We start from the raw sequence: 19,561 nt of genomic DNA on the forward strand, positions 1-19,561 counted from the left end.
AAGTGGGAGGAAGAAAGCACCTTGGTGAGCATTCGGTCAGATGAAGAAACCTTTCATGGGGGTTTCTATAATGCTTCATCTCGAGTGACTATGTGGTTACAGGAGCTGGATGACTGTATAATAAGGCTCACTGGCTCTCTGATAGAAACTTTCATAAAGGAAAAAGTTACTGATGAAAGTGAAGATTTGTGTGTGTGTGTGTTTCTTGTGCAGCTTGAGGATTCATCTGGATTTCAGTGCCTGTAAGATGAGGGACAACAGGGGAGCAGGCCACAAACCTGAACTCCCTGTGCACTCTTCCTGAAAGTGAAGGAAGAGCATCAAAGGAAATGAGAGTGACAGACTCTCTCATTGAAAGGCATTGTATATTCTTGCTTTAGGTCACAGGCATGGTTTGCATCACAGAGCAAAGTCTGTCTAATTTAACATTTATGAAGTCCTCAGTTCTAGGGTGCAGTCTTAAATAGGCTTTCAAAGTTGGGGTGATGTGCAGAGTAAAAAAGTCATATTTCTAATTTGGTTTTTTTTATTTTTTTTTTTTTTGCAGATTTAAAATTTGTAATTTATGCTTATCTGTTGGATGCCTCCTTTATTATAAACTCTTATTTCCCTTTCCTTGTGTGTCTTCTTATCTGCTTACCAGGCTGAAAAAGAAAAGCCCCACCATGCTATCAAGTTTATATCAACACTTTTACCTGTATACCTCTTTTGTTCATATAATACTCTAAAACATTACAATATGTAGAAGTAGAGAAGCCATCAAAAAAACATATACACATCGTTCCCACCAAATGCAAAGAAGAATCTTGCCTACCTGATCTTTCTACATTTGTGTGAAATTCACTTTTGCATAGGGTTCAATGAATGAAAAAGCAAAGTAGGTTATATAAAATGTTTATTGTAATAGATTGGGACCAACATTGGACAGAACTGTAATTACTCTTTTGGTAGTTCTGAGAATAAGTCTAAGCTGTATTTTTTTCCAATAATTTAATAATTTCTCTGATGTTGAAAGGTTTTTTTAAATAGTTTTTAAGCTAATTTGATTTTTCAAGAGCTCAGCATGCAGTTAGTTATATTCATATTTGTATATATGGGTGCCTGTACTATAATCATGCAGTCTCAGTTATGATATCAAATGGGCACGCTTGAGTAAGTACACACATTTGCACTGGAATTGTGAACTAGCATACTGTGAATGTACTAAAGTGGTGTTCTTCTACTGTACTCCAGTAGCAGGCTTCAACAATTATGTGTCTTCTCTGAAGTGCAAAATGTCTGGGGGAGGAGTTCTATTGTTAGGTGTTCTGAAATGAAAATTATAAAGGAAAGCAGGAGAAAATCTCCGTTCTTGAATTGTGCATCTCAGGATGAATACACTAAAAGCCTGAATAAAGATAGAAAGACAACAGAAGAACATGATACAGTGATAGTTTATTATACAGCAACAAATCAGGAAAAGCATATAAACAAATCTTTTATTAATCAATTGACAGTACCATCTGAAGGATAGTGTTGGTATTAACAGGAAAAGCAATTAAGTATTGCTATTGATGGTTTTGATTCTACCCAGTAGAGAAATTGGTTGAGAAGATGCATGAGTAAATCAACTAGATGATGCTAAAACTGCAAAAATAAATTTGATAAGGCCATAAAATGATAAGATCAAGCTTAATTAACATATTATTTATTATAATTTTAATTTTTTTTATTGAGATAGTCATCCTTTGCCCTTATTAACACAAATACAATGATTCATAGCTAAGATTTAACAGGAAAGGAATTCTGCTGGAGCATCTCCAGTAGAAAAAAGACTGGAGATTTGGCAAGTGCTAAGGAAAGATACAAGCTGAAGACATCATTGGTGACTGTCTGAGACTCAAGAAGAAATAGTACAAAGAATGGAAAATATGCCAGGTTCCTAAAGATGAAAAAAAAATAAAAGGAATGGTATAAGTGAGTTAAGCAAATAAGAAAAAACTTGGAAAAAATGAAATAAAATGCTACTAGGTAAGGCCAGAAGGCTGACAGAAACCACTGCATATGCACAAAACTGGTAAGAGTAAGATGAGAGAGTTTTGGAGGGCTTTCCCTCCCCACTATGCCCCCCCCCTCCCTCCCCCCCCCATTAACTACTGGTCTGAGGATACCTAAAAAATGACATAATACCAAAGTGGATTTTGCTCTATTCTTCAATTAAAAAAAAATAAAGAAAAATCACAACAACAATAAAAAAAAAAAACAACAGCTTCATATAAGCAAAGAATAAATTAGAGATCATTTAGATAAATGTAAACTTTTTGTATTGTTCTTGTATGGACTGAAATAACACAGCAACATGTCTGAAGAATGGGTGAGTGGGAAAATGAAAGTGTGATTGTAAACCTAGAATACAGAAAATGGGCAATAATATTAACTGACTTTTAATCAGGAAAATTATAGCTATATGCTACAATTGTAGCTATATGCTACAATTTTCCCGATTAAAAGTCAGTTAATATTATTTTCTTTTATAGATCAAGTAGATGAGGAGTAATAACCAAATAACACACCTGTAAATAGAAGATAAAGAAGTGATAAGTCATAAGTGACAGATACTTCAGAATAAGAGTTTGTGGCATCTATCAAGTTTTCTTCAATGGCAGAACAACAGGATTAATGGAAAGAAGTGCTTGTGAGTCATCATAAGACTCTGACATGATTTGAAAGACATTGCCATAAATAAAACAAGAAAATGCAGACTGAGAAGCTACAGCAAGCACATCAAGAACACTGAATTAAAAAATAGTTATAAATTGGTTGCTATTAAAGTTAAGCAATGCAGAAGAGAAAGAAACAGACGTATTTTTATCTGTCTGGCTTTGACATTATCCATCATTTTCAGTAATGATGGGTTGAATTGAACATGTTTAATAACTTTTGTGAATTATGTCCAATCAGGATGAGTTACAAGCACCTTGGAGGACAAGATTAGAATTTAAAACTGCTTTAGCAAATTAGAATAATAATCTTGAATAAATAATAAGCAGTTTAATGAGGCCCAGACCAAGTTACTATGGTTGTTTTGATTCTATCTAACCAAAGTAATAACAAATTCTACACAAATATGAGATCAGAGAGGGACATCTATGCAGCAGTTTTGCCAGAAATGGTTTGGTGGTTATAAAGGATAATGATCTGTACATAAATCAATAATTTTAACCAATTGTACTAGGAGTTATAAAATGAAGTGTCACATTCAGAGGAGGGCCACAAAAATGATCCAGCCTCCCCTACGAGGACAGGCTGAGAGAGTTAAGGCTGTTCAGGCTAGAGAAAAGATGGCTCTGGGGAGAACTGAGAGATGCCTTTCAGTATCTATAGGGGGGCTATAAGAAGGAAGAGGACAAACTCTTTAGCAGGATCTGCTGTGACAGGGCAAGGAAAAATGATTTCAAACTAAAAGAGGAGAGATTTAGATTGGATATATGGAAGAAGTTTTTTACAGTAGGGGTGGTGAGGCATTGGAACAGGTTGCCCAGAGAGGTGGTGGACGCCCCGTCCCTGGAGACACTCAAGGTCAGGCTAGACAGGGTTCTGAGCAACCTGATCTGGCTGTGGGTGTCCCTGGTCATTGCAGGGGAGTTGGACTGGATGACCTTTAAGGGTCCCTTGAACTCAAAATATGATTCTATCATATAAATCATGGCAAGTAATCTTTTCAGTCTTCTGTTAAAGCCCTCAACTCTCATCTCCTGGTCAGGCTATCACGTTTTAAATAAAATGAAAAAAGAAGGAAGAGACAGTCTAGAGGAAAGTGACATATATGGTCAAAGACCTATAGAAAAATGTCTTACAAGGAAAATTTGAGAGGAGTGGACCTGTTTAGTCTGAAGATCAGAAAACTGAGGGGAGATGAATTAACAATACTCAAATCACTTGATTCCCACAATGCAAAAGGCAATAAATAATTTTTGATATACAGTGGAGGAAAGAGGAGAAGAATGACAAGGAGAAACTATGTGGAATATCAGGGTCCCTTTCTGCCTATGATTTTTGTTTTTTTTCTCTGAAGAAGCAAAATATTTCCTCTTCCTCCTTCTATCCTTTCTAAATTAAAATTCTTCAGTAGATTTGTCCTGGAGACTAATTATTTAGGCAAATGTTATATGTAAAACATTCCAAAAATAAAAACAGTCCAGTCTCTGTTCATGCATATGACTAAATTTAAGACATTCGAGCAATTTAACTACTGAAGGGATTGAAGCAGGGTTCTGCTTTTTACAAGCACCTGAACTTAATCTGAGGTTAGGCTTATATGTGGACTTTGCCTAGTTAGTTTGCCTATAGCTTCAGGATTTGTATATATTTAAATAGAGGATAGGTGCAGATGAACTAAGCCCTCAAATTTCTGAGCATATGTGTTGCAGACCTTCATCTCTTCTTCACTGCCCCTTGCTGGCAGGGGGTCTATACATCAAGAATTTGTGTTCTGACCTTATAGTTTGAAAGGTATTGAGTGTTTCAGCCTCCGCTATTGAAAGCATTGGATGTCTGTTGCTGAGTCAGATAGGAACAAGGTTAAGCCTGTAAATAGTAACATTATTGAAAATCACTTCCTTAACTGCAATTTTTTCACTAACAGTGAGGCTCATTTTATCAAACTTCTCCCCCAGAATCATGTGTGAGGCCTTGTATACCCACAGAACTATATTAACACACTGCTGGAAAACAGCCGACTTTGCTCACATTTCTGTGAAGACGCTTCTGAACATGTAGCTATTAAAATAGCAATTTATTTGTTATGCTGAAGTCTTGGAAAGTCACTGCAGAGCAGCCAGCCCTACACTGAACATGCATGCCTGTGGAGACCCACAGAAACATCTACCTGAATTAACAGCCATTGCTATTAATTCATTCCTCCTTCACTGAAAAGAGTGGACAGGTGTAGAGGAGTTACTGCATCCAAACCATTAGGAAATGCATTTCACCAAGGCCTTTGATGACCCACGACATCCTTCTCTCCAAAATTGGAAAGATAGGGATTTGATGGGTGGACTGGTCAATGGACAAAGAACTGGCTGCAGGATTGAGTCCACAGAGTAGTGGTCAATGGCTCAATGTCTGGATGGAGAGCAGTGACGAGTGGTGTCCCACAGGGGTCAGTGCTGGGAAAGATACACTTTAATATCTTCATCAATTATATTGACTGTGGGGTCGAGTGCACCCTCTGCAAGTTTACTGATTACACCAAGCTATGGGGTAGTCGACCCACCTGAGAGACAGGATGCCATCCAGAGGGACCTAGACAGGCTTGAGCAGTAAGCCCAGGTGAACCTCATGCGGCTCAACAAATCCAAATGCAAGATCTTGCACCTGGGTTGAGGCAACCCTCACTACTAATAGAAGCTGGCAGATGAAAGGATTGAGTGCAGCCCTGCTGAAAAAGCCCTGGGGGTACTGGTGGATGGGAAGCTGGACATGAGCCAGCGCTGTGCCTTTGCAGCCCAGAAAGCCAACTGTATCCTGGGCTGCATTAAAAGAAGCATGGTCATCACACTGAGGGAGGTGATTCTGCCCCTCTGCTCTGCGCTGGTGAGGCCTCACCTGGAGTACTGCATCTGGATGTGGAGTCCTCAGAACAGCAGGGACATGGACCTGCTGGAGCGCATGCAGAGGAGGGCCACAAAAATGATGCAAGGGAAGGAACACCTTTCCTGTGAGGACAGATTGAGAGAACTGAGGCTGTTCAATCAACAATTCTAGAACCCTCTATTAAAATCAAAACTTCCCCATGAATAATCTTTTAAAAATCATTATCTTTGTAAAACTTAATTGTAAATTACACAATACCTTAATTTACAGCAATGCAATAGATTCTCATTCTCTACCTTGAGATAAAAGATTGTTTTTCATTTAAAAATAGCCTTTAAAATATTATAATGTTGCCTGTTTACTTATTAGTTCTGATTTTATTTTTTATTTTAATATATTTCTAATGTTTTTCAATATATTTTTGTTCTTCATTCTCAACTGAAGACTGTTTTAAAAACAATAACAGACTGTGATATTGTCAAACTAATATAGCATAAAACTTGTCTATAGCAAAAAAAAAAAAGAATGTTTTAATTAAGTAGTGGAAGTTGTTTCTCTTTGCTATTTAGGCATTATTGTCTTCACTGCTTGAGAACATATGTAGGAAAAATGAAGGTCAGATCCTCGCCTGATATCAGTCAGCTTTGTTTCATTTGTTTCAGCACGGTTAGCAGCATTTGCATCTTCTGAAGTCAGTGGCATATTGTCAGTTACCTCTGTGGGAAACCACTTTTAAGAAGTTCTGCTCTGCAGTATTTAATGTAATGTTGTACAAAGACTTGTGTTATACATAAACGACCACTTGAAATACATTCAACAAGCAGGGAAAACCTCTACCAGACTCTTCAGCAGTTGGTGTAAACGTTTCAGGCAAAAATCTGGCTTTTAGGTTCCATCTGTATGCCACTGCACAGCCCAAACTATTATCTTGAAGGGATGCTTGCAAGCCGCTTTAGGAGCAGCATTTTCTGTAAGAGGCATTTTGGTGACTTGCGCAGAATCAAAGGCTGAAATGGGGACCTCAATATTGTACAATTTTGTCTGTGGGGGAATGGTGTCTGATGATCGACACTGCATTTATGCAGTTCTGCCTCTGCTCACCACACTCTCTGCATGACCAGTATGATGTACTTCAGGTGCTGAATGTGCACCCTGTTTTGAACCCTTAAACATGTAAAAATAGAATAGTCATAATACAGGAATTTGAAGGAATTATTTGCAAACAGACACATAGATCTGCCCTACTTTTTTTTTCTTTATTTTAGTCTATTTTTTGTTAGTTGGAATTTTCCTCCTGGGAGCAGGAGATTTTGGGAGGAAAGAACATAAGATTTATTTTTGGTTTTGTTTTAATTGATTCACCTTTGAAAAAAATTCCTGGCGATTGGATCATTTCCTCTCTTATCTGATCCGACTGAACAGCTACAGTCTTGTACCAAATGTCAGTAAATTCAAAAGCTGTTATGAATAACTAGTGGTAGCATTGCTCAGTGGATTTCCCAAGGTATTCCATAATAGAAACAAACATGTTCTGGCAGTACAATATTAAGACATACAGCATTTCAGCACTTTCTTTGCTTCCAACAATTAAATTACAGTCTACCCTGTGCTGGGCTACAGGAGGAGGAGCAGAATTCTGTTCCCATACGACTCTGTGGAGTATTAAACCTAGTTATTTTATTAACTAAAAGCTCTCTTGGGAAAGCCAACTAAAATTATCATATCCTCTCACACACATAATGTAATTAAGGCCCCTATACAAAAAGATACTTAAGCACATGCTTTACTTTAAGCACAAAGGTAGACCTCTTGATTCAATCAGGATTACTGCAGGGTTTAAAATTAAGTGCATGCGGAAGTGCTTTATACTTAGGTTCCTATCACCAGAGCTATCAGGAGATAAGTTTTGCTTTGTTATCCAGAATTAAAATGGATGAGCTACAGTGCCTTTTCCCCTCAAGTTACTCTTGATGCCTACTCAGAACCGTCTGCAGAGTGAAGACTGCAAAATCTCTGGGTCTCATCTCAAAGGAAAAAATTAGGGTGTTTTTTTTTTCTTCCTGTGGGCATTACAACTTTATTTCCTTATTTTAGGCCTTTGATTGGAATTTCATTGATTACTAAGGCATTTAAAGGGTATTATATATTATCATCGAGTTATTAAATAGCTGTCTTAAAAGACCTGCACTTAGAAAGTCTGTGAGAATAATTGTTCTGGGAGTCAGCTTCTCTGCACATATATTTATCTATCTATCTATTTATTTATGCATACATGAGCTTTGTATAATTTGCACAAGGTAAGCTTCAGTCATATAACATTGCCAGAAATCTACATTACTGACCTGGAAGACTGGAAGTGGGACTATTCCCTGGTATACCTCTGTGTTTATGGACAGTGTAGTGTTACTGCTCAGAATGAGAACTTCAGTCATCCCGTAAAAACAGGACAGGAAACCTTGAATCAGGACTAAAGAAGACGAAAGGAGTTGAGTGGTTGCTCTTAGTTATCTGTTCTGGAATTAAACAGTTATAGTACAAAGATAAAATGCCCTGTATTGTAATGCTAGCATCCTTAACCATGCTTTTATATGCAAGTAGCAGTGTACAAGTACAAATACTCATACTCACCTGCAGCCTACACATAGACTCAAGACACTCTAAACTTCTTAGATGCTTACATATGTATTATGATTGGTATCGGCTTGCCAGTGTTTTTCCAAAAAAATCCAGGGAAAGGAATTAACTCATGAGGTTAAGATTGTTTGTAAATTTATTTAACTTATATTACATTAATTAAAAAAAGCCACAGAAACTATTGTTACCCCTTCTAACATTCGGTGAGGAAAAAGGAGGTGACTGAACAAGGAAGGTCTGGAGTTCAAATTAATGTTAATTTGATACTGCTTTTTGCAGTATGTGGCTTTCAAATGTTCAGTCAGTTATTTCCACGGATCACAAACAACTAGAGAAGTTATGAGGAGTATGCATATAAGTTACTCTGAAAGTAATGCCTCCTATTTCTTTTTCCATGGAAACTACAACTGATACAAAGAGCACTATTTTTTGATATAGCAAATTCTCAGCTATAAAACACTATCTTTCACCACAGCCACCATCATTAGTTATGCATTTTTGCCAGCAATGAACAAGAGCCTGTATGCCACACTAATAAAAATCTGCACTAGCAGAGGTGATCTCCTGTTTCACAGCTGCACAACAGCATAATTGCTAGGAAAATGTTGCCCATACAGTCCATCTTTCTCAAACAGATGGAAGTCAGAAGGCTCCAAGTCTGGAATATGTGGCGTGTGTGGCAGGACAGCCGAACCATAATTGGCAATGTGCTCCATAGTCTTCAAAGTGGTATGAAGCCCGACATTACCATGTTTCAAGAGAAAGGTTGTCTTTTTCTCTGGCCTGACTCTGGACATTTGAGTCCTTGGCATCATGATGTAGCAGTCAGAGTGGAAGGTTTGTCCAAGATTCAGGAAATCCAAAAGGATGACTCCATTCTTATCCCAAAAGAAAGTGCACGTCACTTTACCCACTGAGGACTACGTGTTGAACTTTGATGGGGAATTCCCATCTCACCACTCCATGGACTGCCATTTTGACTTTGGCTCCTCGTGGTGAAAACATGTCTCAACATTGGTAATGATACCATCCAGAAAACTGTCACCTTCAGCCTCACATTGGTTCAATAGGTCCTGAAAAACTTGCACACAGTGTTCTTTCTGTTGTTATGTACTTATGAGATCCACCTGGCTCAAACTTCACAGTATTCCAGTACTGCCACCATTGTTTCCAACACACTGAAAACAATATTCAACTTTGTACACAGTTTCCTGGTCATAATCTGCTGATTCTTCAGTTCATGGCATGACAGCTGTGTACAGCCATCTGGAAAGTGGCTTGTCTTTCACACTGCTGTCACCACTGCTGAAATGCACCATTCACCACCTCACTGTGCTCACATCCACTGCTTGATCTCCATAAATGTTCAGCAAGCATCCATGAATGTCAATGGGTGCCATTTTTTCTGCATGGAGGAATTCAGTGACACGCCTTTGGTTCTTATGCACTTCCATGTCAGATACCATTTTGTCAGACTGCCCCTCTGCTGCCACCTGTCACAGAACAACAAAATGTAAGAGAATGTTGGTGGGAAGGTTCAACTTCTGCTACTATACCACCACCATCTGCCTCTGGCCTTGTGGGCCAGCATAATCAAATAGGAGACATTACTTTCAGAGCAGACTTTCACTAGCCCCAGTCACAACTATTAAGACTTTGAGGCATGATAGAGGTATGGCTGTTCTGTGGTCATTGTCTTCTGGGTGCCACAAATTTTTGTCCGATCTAATGGTGGTTAGACAAAGATGCTGTGGATCATGATTCGCTTTCCCTTTAGACATTTTTTTTTCCTCTGTGTTGCCAGAATCCTATCATGAACACCAATTTTAGATAGAAAATGTTGGTTGATCAATCATGTGAATTTTCTTCTATGCTTTTACATCCACCTGATGCTTTCCCATTTACACATTCATTCAGTCTTAAATTTATTTTTTCCACATACTCCCCTTCTGGCTGTCAGATGTATGTTATACTTCAACTGAAAGAGAAAATCTCTTATGCTATGATGCCACATGTTCAGTGCAATCAAAAGGAAGTTAACTTGTGTTAATCAAGGTGTGCTATATTGTATGCACCTGGCACATGTGTATGTGGATGCGCCATATTGAGAAACTATATATTACTTACCTCTGAGCTGTAACAAAGAGAAATAAAGAGCCATATGGCAAATGAACTTCATTTTTTACTGCTTGGTTTTATTTGTTTCAAAATAGTGCAGTGCCACAAATCCAGAATGTTAACAATGCTCCATCTGGAAAGTGGACGTTTTTGCTGCTTTGCCATCCTAGCCTGCTAGTGTTCTTGCAAAATTTCAGTTGCCTTGCTTGCCTCCCTGCCTTCACCTGAGGGATCTACCATAGCCAGGGAGGTCAGTGAGAACAGAATATCTTTCTTTTCCCTTTGTTGAGCTCATTAAGCCACAGATGCACAATGCAATATGTCAGACATGAAATGAAGGAGATCAAGTCAGAGATACAGATTGGCCATTTCTTTGCCCCATGATTTCTTTCTTTTAAAAAAGAGAATGGAATCATTTCTTATTCTCATTCCTTTGACTCAAAAAACTGGTGGAGAAAGTCAGTGGCCAGCTCTGTGTCTTTGTTATTCCAATATCAAATTGAGATGATTCCTACTACTACCTAATATGAAAATATTATTACAGTGTGCAGCTTTCATTTGTCCTTATTACTACATTGAAATGTATAACTATATAGCCAGACCTGTATGGATTGTGTATGATTTAGGATTATTCTTCACTATATTGACATTTCTTTCCATTTAAGAATGTCATTTTTCCATACAAATCACTTAAACTTTGACTTATTATTGGACTATATTTGTAGCCATTGTTTCCCTTTAAGGATAAAAAGTCATAGTGATCAAGATCACACTATGCTCATAACCACATGGTGATATAATTGTTTAATTTTCAATATGAGAAGTTTAAAGTAGCATTTAAATACATTTTGTTACAGCTAAAGATAAGACAATGTAAATTTGTGAAGTTCTATGTAAAATTAAAATTCAAGAGAAAAAGTAGCAGTATAATTCCTTTGGATGAGATGGCTCCCAAGAGGTATGACAAATAAAGTATGACTCAGAGTTACAAAAATCCAAAAGGATGCTTGTTTGAAGATCCAGATTAATATTTGCCAATAAGCAGGTTGTTTTATTTCTTTGTCATCATCTGAAAGCAGAGCAATGGCAACTGGCTTTGTGGCTCTGTGAATGGCCCCAAAACTGCTGTAAATGCCATGTACAATGTTGAAAGAACATTCACGGTCTGTGTGAAGAAGGGTCTGGGACAGATCAAGAGTCAGCAAATAAACAGAAACATAGTGCAGAACACTGATTCAAGCGTTTGTGTATGAAAATGCATTTATCCATATACTTAGCTTAAAGAATTCAGCACACTACCTAAGATAATTTCTAGTTCATTAATCTGAAGATATTATCCTTTTATTTTTTTCTTCTTCACTTCTTTCTTCTTTCTTCTTTCCTTCAAATGGAACTTGCCATGGGTTTCATATTAATAGTAAGAAAAAGTTTTATAACTGTGTATTTACTTGTGATCATATTTGAAGTTTCTTTAGCCCTTTTCATCTTTCATCAAGCGACCAGAGCTGTGAGTGAATTAACTTTTACAATCATGAACAATGCATTTCTAATTATAGAAAAGTGTCATACTGTAGTCAGTCTCTCAGAAGTTCTAATTATAAAACATCATCAGATTAAATTAATAAATAATGAAAGTTAATTTAGAAGTTCTGCAAAAAAAGTAAATGACATTTTTACATACAATTAGAATTTGTAGTTAAACTGAAAAACGTCATACAATAACTTCATAGTTGCATGCGTAAGTTTGTGAATTCTTTGCTTTGATCTTTTTCCCTAGATGTACTAGCATATCATGTAGGCTGTCAAATGGAAATGTTAATTATCCATTTACAAAATTTTCTCTGCTTAGCAACAGATATAAACTCAAATGAAACTGTACTGGAATCTACTCTACACATGGACAGCAGCACTTTGTCCTCTACCTCTTTGCTAATCCTTTCATTTCACTTGTTGACACTTTTAGCTTTCTATATTTTAGAGCGTCTGTACCTTAATAATAAAAAAGAGATTCTAAGTCTTTTCATGATTAAATATTTTATTATAGTATACAAACTCTTGTGCATTTCATTTACATCTCTATTGCTTTCTTTATTCTTGTCTTCTTGCCCTCTCCCAAAATCAATACACACTGTATTATTCTGTCTTTAAAACAGTATTATGAAAGACAAAGTATCTAACAGACAAAGGATCTTTCTGATGCCTGCTGCATTTATAATTTGGTTTGCTTTTTTGGGGAGTTTCTGCCCTAATATATAGACTCCTTAAACCAACTACTAGAAGAGAAAGGTATGATGTTCAAATGTGACAAATGATTTGAGAAGTCTGGAATTTTAGCTCTCAAATTTTATTTTCAGTATTTCTTGGAAGTCACATTCCTTTATTTGGTGAAAACCAAAGTCAGTATTCAGTTCTCAGACTTCTAGTTAAATGGATAAAACATACCCTTACAAATCATTGTCAGACAAAGTGTTTAGCTTTGATTTTCATTAAAACACACTTTAAAAAAATCACTTACTTATAAAAGACATAACACTTCAAGTTGCCAAAATTTCTTAGCTTCAATTTACCATAGTGTTTTCTGGAATCCTTACTCATTCTATTATAGTCGTCAGCAGCTGGAGGTAGGTGCTTGGAGCTGATCACAGCCTCAGAAATGCTTAATTGTTTAAAGAATTAAAGGAAAGGAATTTGATCTGTATTTTCTCCTTGAAAGTGATGAAGGAACAGGTAAAACTACAAATTAAGGCCTTGTCTTCACAGCTTAGTAAGGGATAGTCTTGAAAAATATGTGCTTGATGAGTAACTTTTTCTGAATATGATGCTGTATTTGTCTGAGTATTTCCAGTGCTAATGAGAGGGAAATGGAATAACCAGGAGGAAATAAGGACATTTATCTTCATCTCAAGAGTTTTAGCTACTCTTCCATATTCGTAAAACTCAGCATCTGAAATCATGACAGACAGACTCTCTTCTACTCTTTACTACTGTTGTCACCTCCATCACCACAGTGAGATCAAAGTGGTCTTGTAGTTTCATATAAGCACTTGCTGTTCTAACATACTTAACAGAGAGAATAAAAAACACTGCAACACCAGCTTTACTTCACTCTTTCCATGCCTTCTGCTTTAAAATCAGAACCAGCGTTTCCTGGAGGGATTGTATATTTTATATTCCTCCAGCAATCTAACAGCACAACTGCCATGACACACCCTTCCTTTTGCACCCCTTCCACAGCACCAATTGCTTCCAGAATGTGATCTTGAATTTAAGGGATTGGTAAACTCTCTGGAAAATCTTTATTTCTGATTTTGAAAACAAACAAGTGAGTTAGCAAGAACTGAAAAGGAAAAACAGAAGAACGTGGTTTGTTGTTGTTGTTGTTGTTGGGTTTTTGTTTGTTTGTTTGTTTTTTGTATATAACTTGGTCTCCATGTTTTCCTATATAGCTTCATGATTTCCTTAGAACCTAATCTATAATTTCTGAATATTTTGCATTGGCTATAGTATAAACAGCTAGCAATTTGCATTAAAGGTGAAGAAAACCTGACTGACTCCTTGTATATAAGCTACAATATTATCAAGCATTTTGTTGGGTCTGAGCTAATGCACAAACTTGGGGGGAAGAGGGGAAGCAGAAGATAACAATTTTTTTTTTTTCTTGAATGAGAACATATTTGTATTATCAGGTATTTCCACCTTCAGATCCTCAAGGTTTCAGTCTAGTCATTAGCATGACATCTATTTTATAGGAGAAGAAATCAAAAGATAAAGATGTAAAATAATCCAGTAAGTAAGTTCCAGAATGATAAAAATTTCCATGTTCTCGAGATTCAGCATAGTGTTTTATTCGCTTAATACCCCTATGTCCATGTAGGATATCTTGTGTGAAGTTAAATAGAAGTTAACACTAATTAAATTCACATAAAGCTTACTCCAAATATGGAATTTTGTGTGCACCAGATTATGATGCTTTATTTTACTGTTTATCAGTAACACGGTATAAAATTCCACAAAATAGATTATCTTATTCTTCTAAATGAATAGCTTTATTTATTTAACTACATGTAAAATTAATGTTGTTACTTGCTTCTTTTCCAAGACTCCTGTGAAAGTGAATCATATTTGGTGGACTTCTCTGAGAAGTACTGTTTTAGTGCAAAAGAGCATTTTAATTTGTTCATTGTAAGATTACAGCAACCACTACAGTGGGAAAGATGGTTTTGTTCCTCACAGGTTTAGAACACCTGAACATTACTGTGTGTCCATAGAGATGTAGAGTATTTTGGGGATTGGGTTCTCCACAACAAATTTTAATTTCAACCTTTTGGTTAAATTTGGTTAAGCATCCTACAGAATTTCTTGGCATCAATCACTTTGAGTGTTTTTGAAGGCTAAGGGTGTTAGCTCTGGAATTCTGCCATCAGCCTTTCCAAAGACCAAAAAAAAAAAAAGGACTAAATATCATACAACACAGAAAGAGTTTGGTCTTAAATTGCCAACAGACACCTGTTTGAGACAATAAATTTTTAATTCATAAAATTTATGCATATGAAGCATATTATGCATTTTATACATATTTTGACAGAAGACTGAAAAGTAGGTAATAAATTAAAGCAAAAGTAAACTTTAGCTTACTTCTCCCTCTCTGCTTGCAATAATGTTATATTTCTCCTGCCTACACTGGACACAAATTGCTATTAATATCTACTTCTTTGTAAATTGTAAAAAAAATAATGCAAACTTTGGATCACTTGCAGATATTTTTATTTTGTTCTAATAGTAATTGAGGAGTAAAATGGTTACAGCAAATACTAATATAGGTGTTAATTTATTGTGTGTGTGTGTGTACATGTGTGTACATGTGTGAAATGTAGTTTGATATCCAAACCTGGCAGGGGGAGCTATTACACTTCAGTAATATTTGTGAGCCTAACTGGCTGAGAATTCAAGCTGGATAGTTTGCTGTATCTTAGAAAAATTAAAAGAAATGGTAAGGCAGATCACCAAAATGTGCTCTTCTTAACCTCATACAGCTTCCCTTCATATCCTAAAAGGAAGCTTTCTCTCTCTGAATGGAATTTCTCATTTAATTTCTGGTATTTTGGTTCAGAGCAAATAGAAACATGATTTTTAAGTGTTGGTTATATTCACATCTGGCCTGAGAGCAGCAGGTAGAAATATATTCTGTACATTGCCTGTTTTATTTCTTTTGGATTGAAGAGCATCAAAAATACACGCTACTCAAAATATTAGATAGATTTATGAATGTGTAAGGATGATGCTGTACATAAAAACTGGAAATGAAATTTCACTTACCAGATAATTTCATAAATTATCTGTTACCTCCAAGTACTAGGAAAATTTGAATTTGAATTTGAAACCTTATAGTTAGGACTGTTTTGATAATGGGCCTTGAACGTGAATAACTTTGAAGCAAGCTTTGCAGCATGGCTCCTGTTTAATATTCACGTTATCAATTCCTACAGGAACTGTCTCTGAACTGCTAACAAAGATGGAAATCCAGCCCAATTTCACTGGACTTGTACGTTTTTATGAGTGGAAGAAAATTGCAGAATCCAAAATTAGACAAATATTGCTATTTAGAATTCGCCTTCTGAACTTCCGCTTTTACTTATGTTTTCTACCTCATGCTTTAAAGAAAGATTCAAAGCCAACAAAAACAGTGTTTCATGGATAAGGGGAATCCTCACTTACATACAAAAAAAAAAGAGAGAATGCTCACTTCTCCACTCTAGAAACACTAAAGCTCAGATTTATTTTTTTTCCCAGTAAAACTCCATGAAGAAAAAAATAAGAATACTTTAAAAAGTGTGCTCTTCTTTCCATTGGTCATCTACATTCTGCTTTGTCTTTTGTAATGTTCTCTTCGACTAGCCCGTCCTTGCAAAATAAAGAACAAGTTTTGCATACGTCACTGCTCACAGGCAATGTTTTTAGATTGTTTCCTTTATTCTCGTCCTTAATTTATATTGCTTATATATCTTATAAACTGAAGTGCCTATCAAATGATAGCCAAAATCATAAGAGAAAAATTGCCAGTGTTTTGCCTCTTATTTTTGTCTTCCTGTCTCCTCACTTGCATACGTTTAAAAAAGTCAGTGTTGGAATCCCATTAAATGAGTAAGTGGACTGAAGTTGTATGACAAGAAACTGAAATGTATGCTGTACACAGGAGGGCTGCTTGTACAGCGCTTTTAGAGTAGAACACCGGAAATCTCCCTCGTGTGCAGCATCACGTGTGTTTTCAGAACCATTTAGACTGTAGAAACATCTTGCATCCCATATGCACCTTACCTGGCAAGAAAATTATGATACTGAAGCAGATAGTGGAGAAAAAAAATATGGGTTTGAGGCCCCTGTTCTTCACTTCCTTGGGTTTTTTGTCTAAACAAGTAAACATAAATGTGTTCTTCCTATGCTTTTGGCCAGCTGTTCTCCAAAAATCTTAGCAGCAGGCAGCTCAAGTCTTTCCACCTCAGCAGGGCTCAGTAACGTAGGCTTAGCCACACTCTGGCTGTGTGACCCTGTGCCTTCTGTCTCAGATCTGGCTTGTGTCTGGCCTATCTGCAGCACAGGAAGGATTAGTCTGTAGCCTGCCATATGTAGGCAAAGTTTGCAAGCATTTCCTCAAACCTGAGAAACTTTCTTTTGTTTTAGAACGCAGAGATCATCACCTAATCCCTTGACCACAGGTGCTGGGGTTTTAAGAAGAATAATAAATATCACAACAGTCCCAAAGAAAACAGTGAGAGCTGGCATTGCTGCTGTTGGCAATTTGAATTTTTGAACAAAGTTCAGGCCAACTATTGCTTTCAGTCTCATTTTACATTCAGAGCAATGTTGATTCTTGAGTAATTCCATAGTGTGACCTGAATAGCTTTTACTACACTAGACAGGATGACTGTATCATTGATGCAGGCTGCTGCCCTTGCGCTTGGGCACCTAGCTCAGCCCAGTGCCTTCAGACTTGCATAAGAAGCCAACTTTTCCCAGTCACTGCAATTATCATTTCTATAGAATGAGCAGACAAACCTCTGTGGATAAATACAATGTCTATTCCAAGCCCGAACTCTGACTACATTTTGCATTCAGATGAGACACAAGGATTTCAGACTGTGTGCTCAAAGTGCTGCTCTGTTTTCCATCGACTTTGATTAAAAGGAAAGTTGGGTCTGTGAGAAGGACACAAGGCCAGGGATAAAGAAAATTTGTTGCTATTCCCAGTTTCATTATTGGCTTGAGAAGTAAATCTATAGAAGTCATTTTGCTCCTTGGTACCATCTTTCTAGTCCAATTTTGCTCATTTAAAATGTAAATTGGAGATTATTGCTGACTCTGAGACAAGGATGTGCTTCTAGATCTAACCCTAATAAACACACTAAATTAAGATGTGGATGTGCAAGTGAAGCATTTGTACAACCAAAATGCTTACCAAATGTTTATACAAAAATGCCCACTTAAATTAATGAATTCTGAGCTTTATTGACTTTTTTTTAAATACTATATGTTATATATTTTATTCCCTGGAAACAAAAGTAACAGAAAAACCGTCACCCACGCAAAAAACTGCTGCTGTTGTTTGAATCCAGTTTCCTCCACAGTCATGATTCTTCAAACAAATAACTGGCTTAAAAAATAAAATAAAATAAAATCAATATTCATTATTCATTCCCAAATATAAACTTTCTATTTTAAATCCATACATTTCATATCCACTTGTCCCAAAAAGAACTCCTCTCTCCTCCCTGCCCTCTTTTGAGCCTAATCCTAATCCAGAGGTGGGCAGCTGGTATGCTCTTTGCTGTGTTTCCTTCATTCCTTCCTTCTTGTGAGTAGTATGCCCTTTTTTTTTTTTTTTTTAGATTTCACTTTTCCTTTTTTTTCTTAAATCCAGTGGGGAATGTCAACTTTTTGGGAGTGTAAATACAAGGCCTCTTGAAAGGATTTCTGAAAAATGAAGTTTCCTTTTGTGCAACGTTGTAATGTTTATGTGGAGTTAATAAAAGGGAGGATGTTAGAGAAGAGGTTGTGAGAGACAGCTGCTAAGGCTGAAAGTGTGAAATAAGAAAATATTGAGGAAAAAGCGATATGAGTTCAAAACAGAGTAGTTGTTTGGTGGAAGAAGGGTGCATTGCACTGAATAAATCTAAGCCTTCTTTGTAAGTAAAGAAAATGAGTGCTACTGAGAATACAGTGCTTTTCCAGGGCTATATGTAATACAACTTCAGTGCTTTGAACAGCTGAAATCTGAAGCATTGGGATTTAGAAGTGCATAAAAGAAGTGGCTGTAATATTCAAAACACAAAGCGATTAGGATTGTGACAGGACTGCAGGATAAGGAAGCTCAGGGGAAGGGCAGATCAGCCAACTTCTCAGAGGTACCAATATGCTTTTTATCATACAGAAACTTTGTCTTTTTTCTTTTTTAATTTGTTCACAGTTTCTATGTTAATTTATCTTCTCACTTGAGGCCTCTCCACTAATAACATACAAACAAAAGTTTCTTGGGAGGGAATGTCAGCCGCTCAATACATTGAGCTAATTCTTGTTCTAAACCATTACGTGCTTCTACGGCATGCTGTGAAACAATGCACCTTAGTTCCCTGTAAGACAACAGTGTCACAAGAATGGTTGGAGCAATGTTTATCTGCATGTTAGGGAGAGCTGTGTACTGTGTTCACAAGTTATGTGATAAAATGTATCTTCTTACATCCACGCCACTTTGTCAAAAGTACCTCTAATCAAGCTTCTGAGCAATTCTGAGAAACCCTGAATATCCTTTACTTACTTATTTTTTAAGAGGCCTTGAGTATTGAATTGATTCCCCTTAACAGGGAACGTTCTTACCTTACAGGAAGGTTAATGATTAGTCTGGGATAAACAGGGTGTTTGAGGATCAATAGTACCTAATTCACCACTATTGGAAATAAGGAACTTGTTGCTGCAAGAAAAGAGATGCTCAGTGGCACATCTTAGCATCACTGTTGCACGGAGGCACCAACATGTGAGATGTAAAAGTGAGGAATGTTTTGATGGTGACTGGGCTGAGTTCATCTGATGGATCTTGAAGAACTATTTTACCTACAATCTAGCTATTATCTCCTGATTAATGTCAGACATCCAATTCAGATTGCTAACAACGATCACCTGTACCACGTTTTTTATCTATGCTGTGAGATGCGGGAAGTACTATTGGTCCCATTTAGATGGTATC

This window comes from Numida meleagris, chromosome 1, assembly GCF_002078875.1.
Source record: "Numida meleagris isolate 19003 breed g44 Domestic line chromosome 1, NumMel1.0, whole genome shotgun sequence".
Taxonomy (NCBI): Eukaryota; Metazoa; Chordata; class Aves; order Galliformes; family Numididae; genus Numida; species Numida meleagris.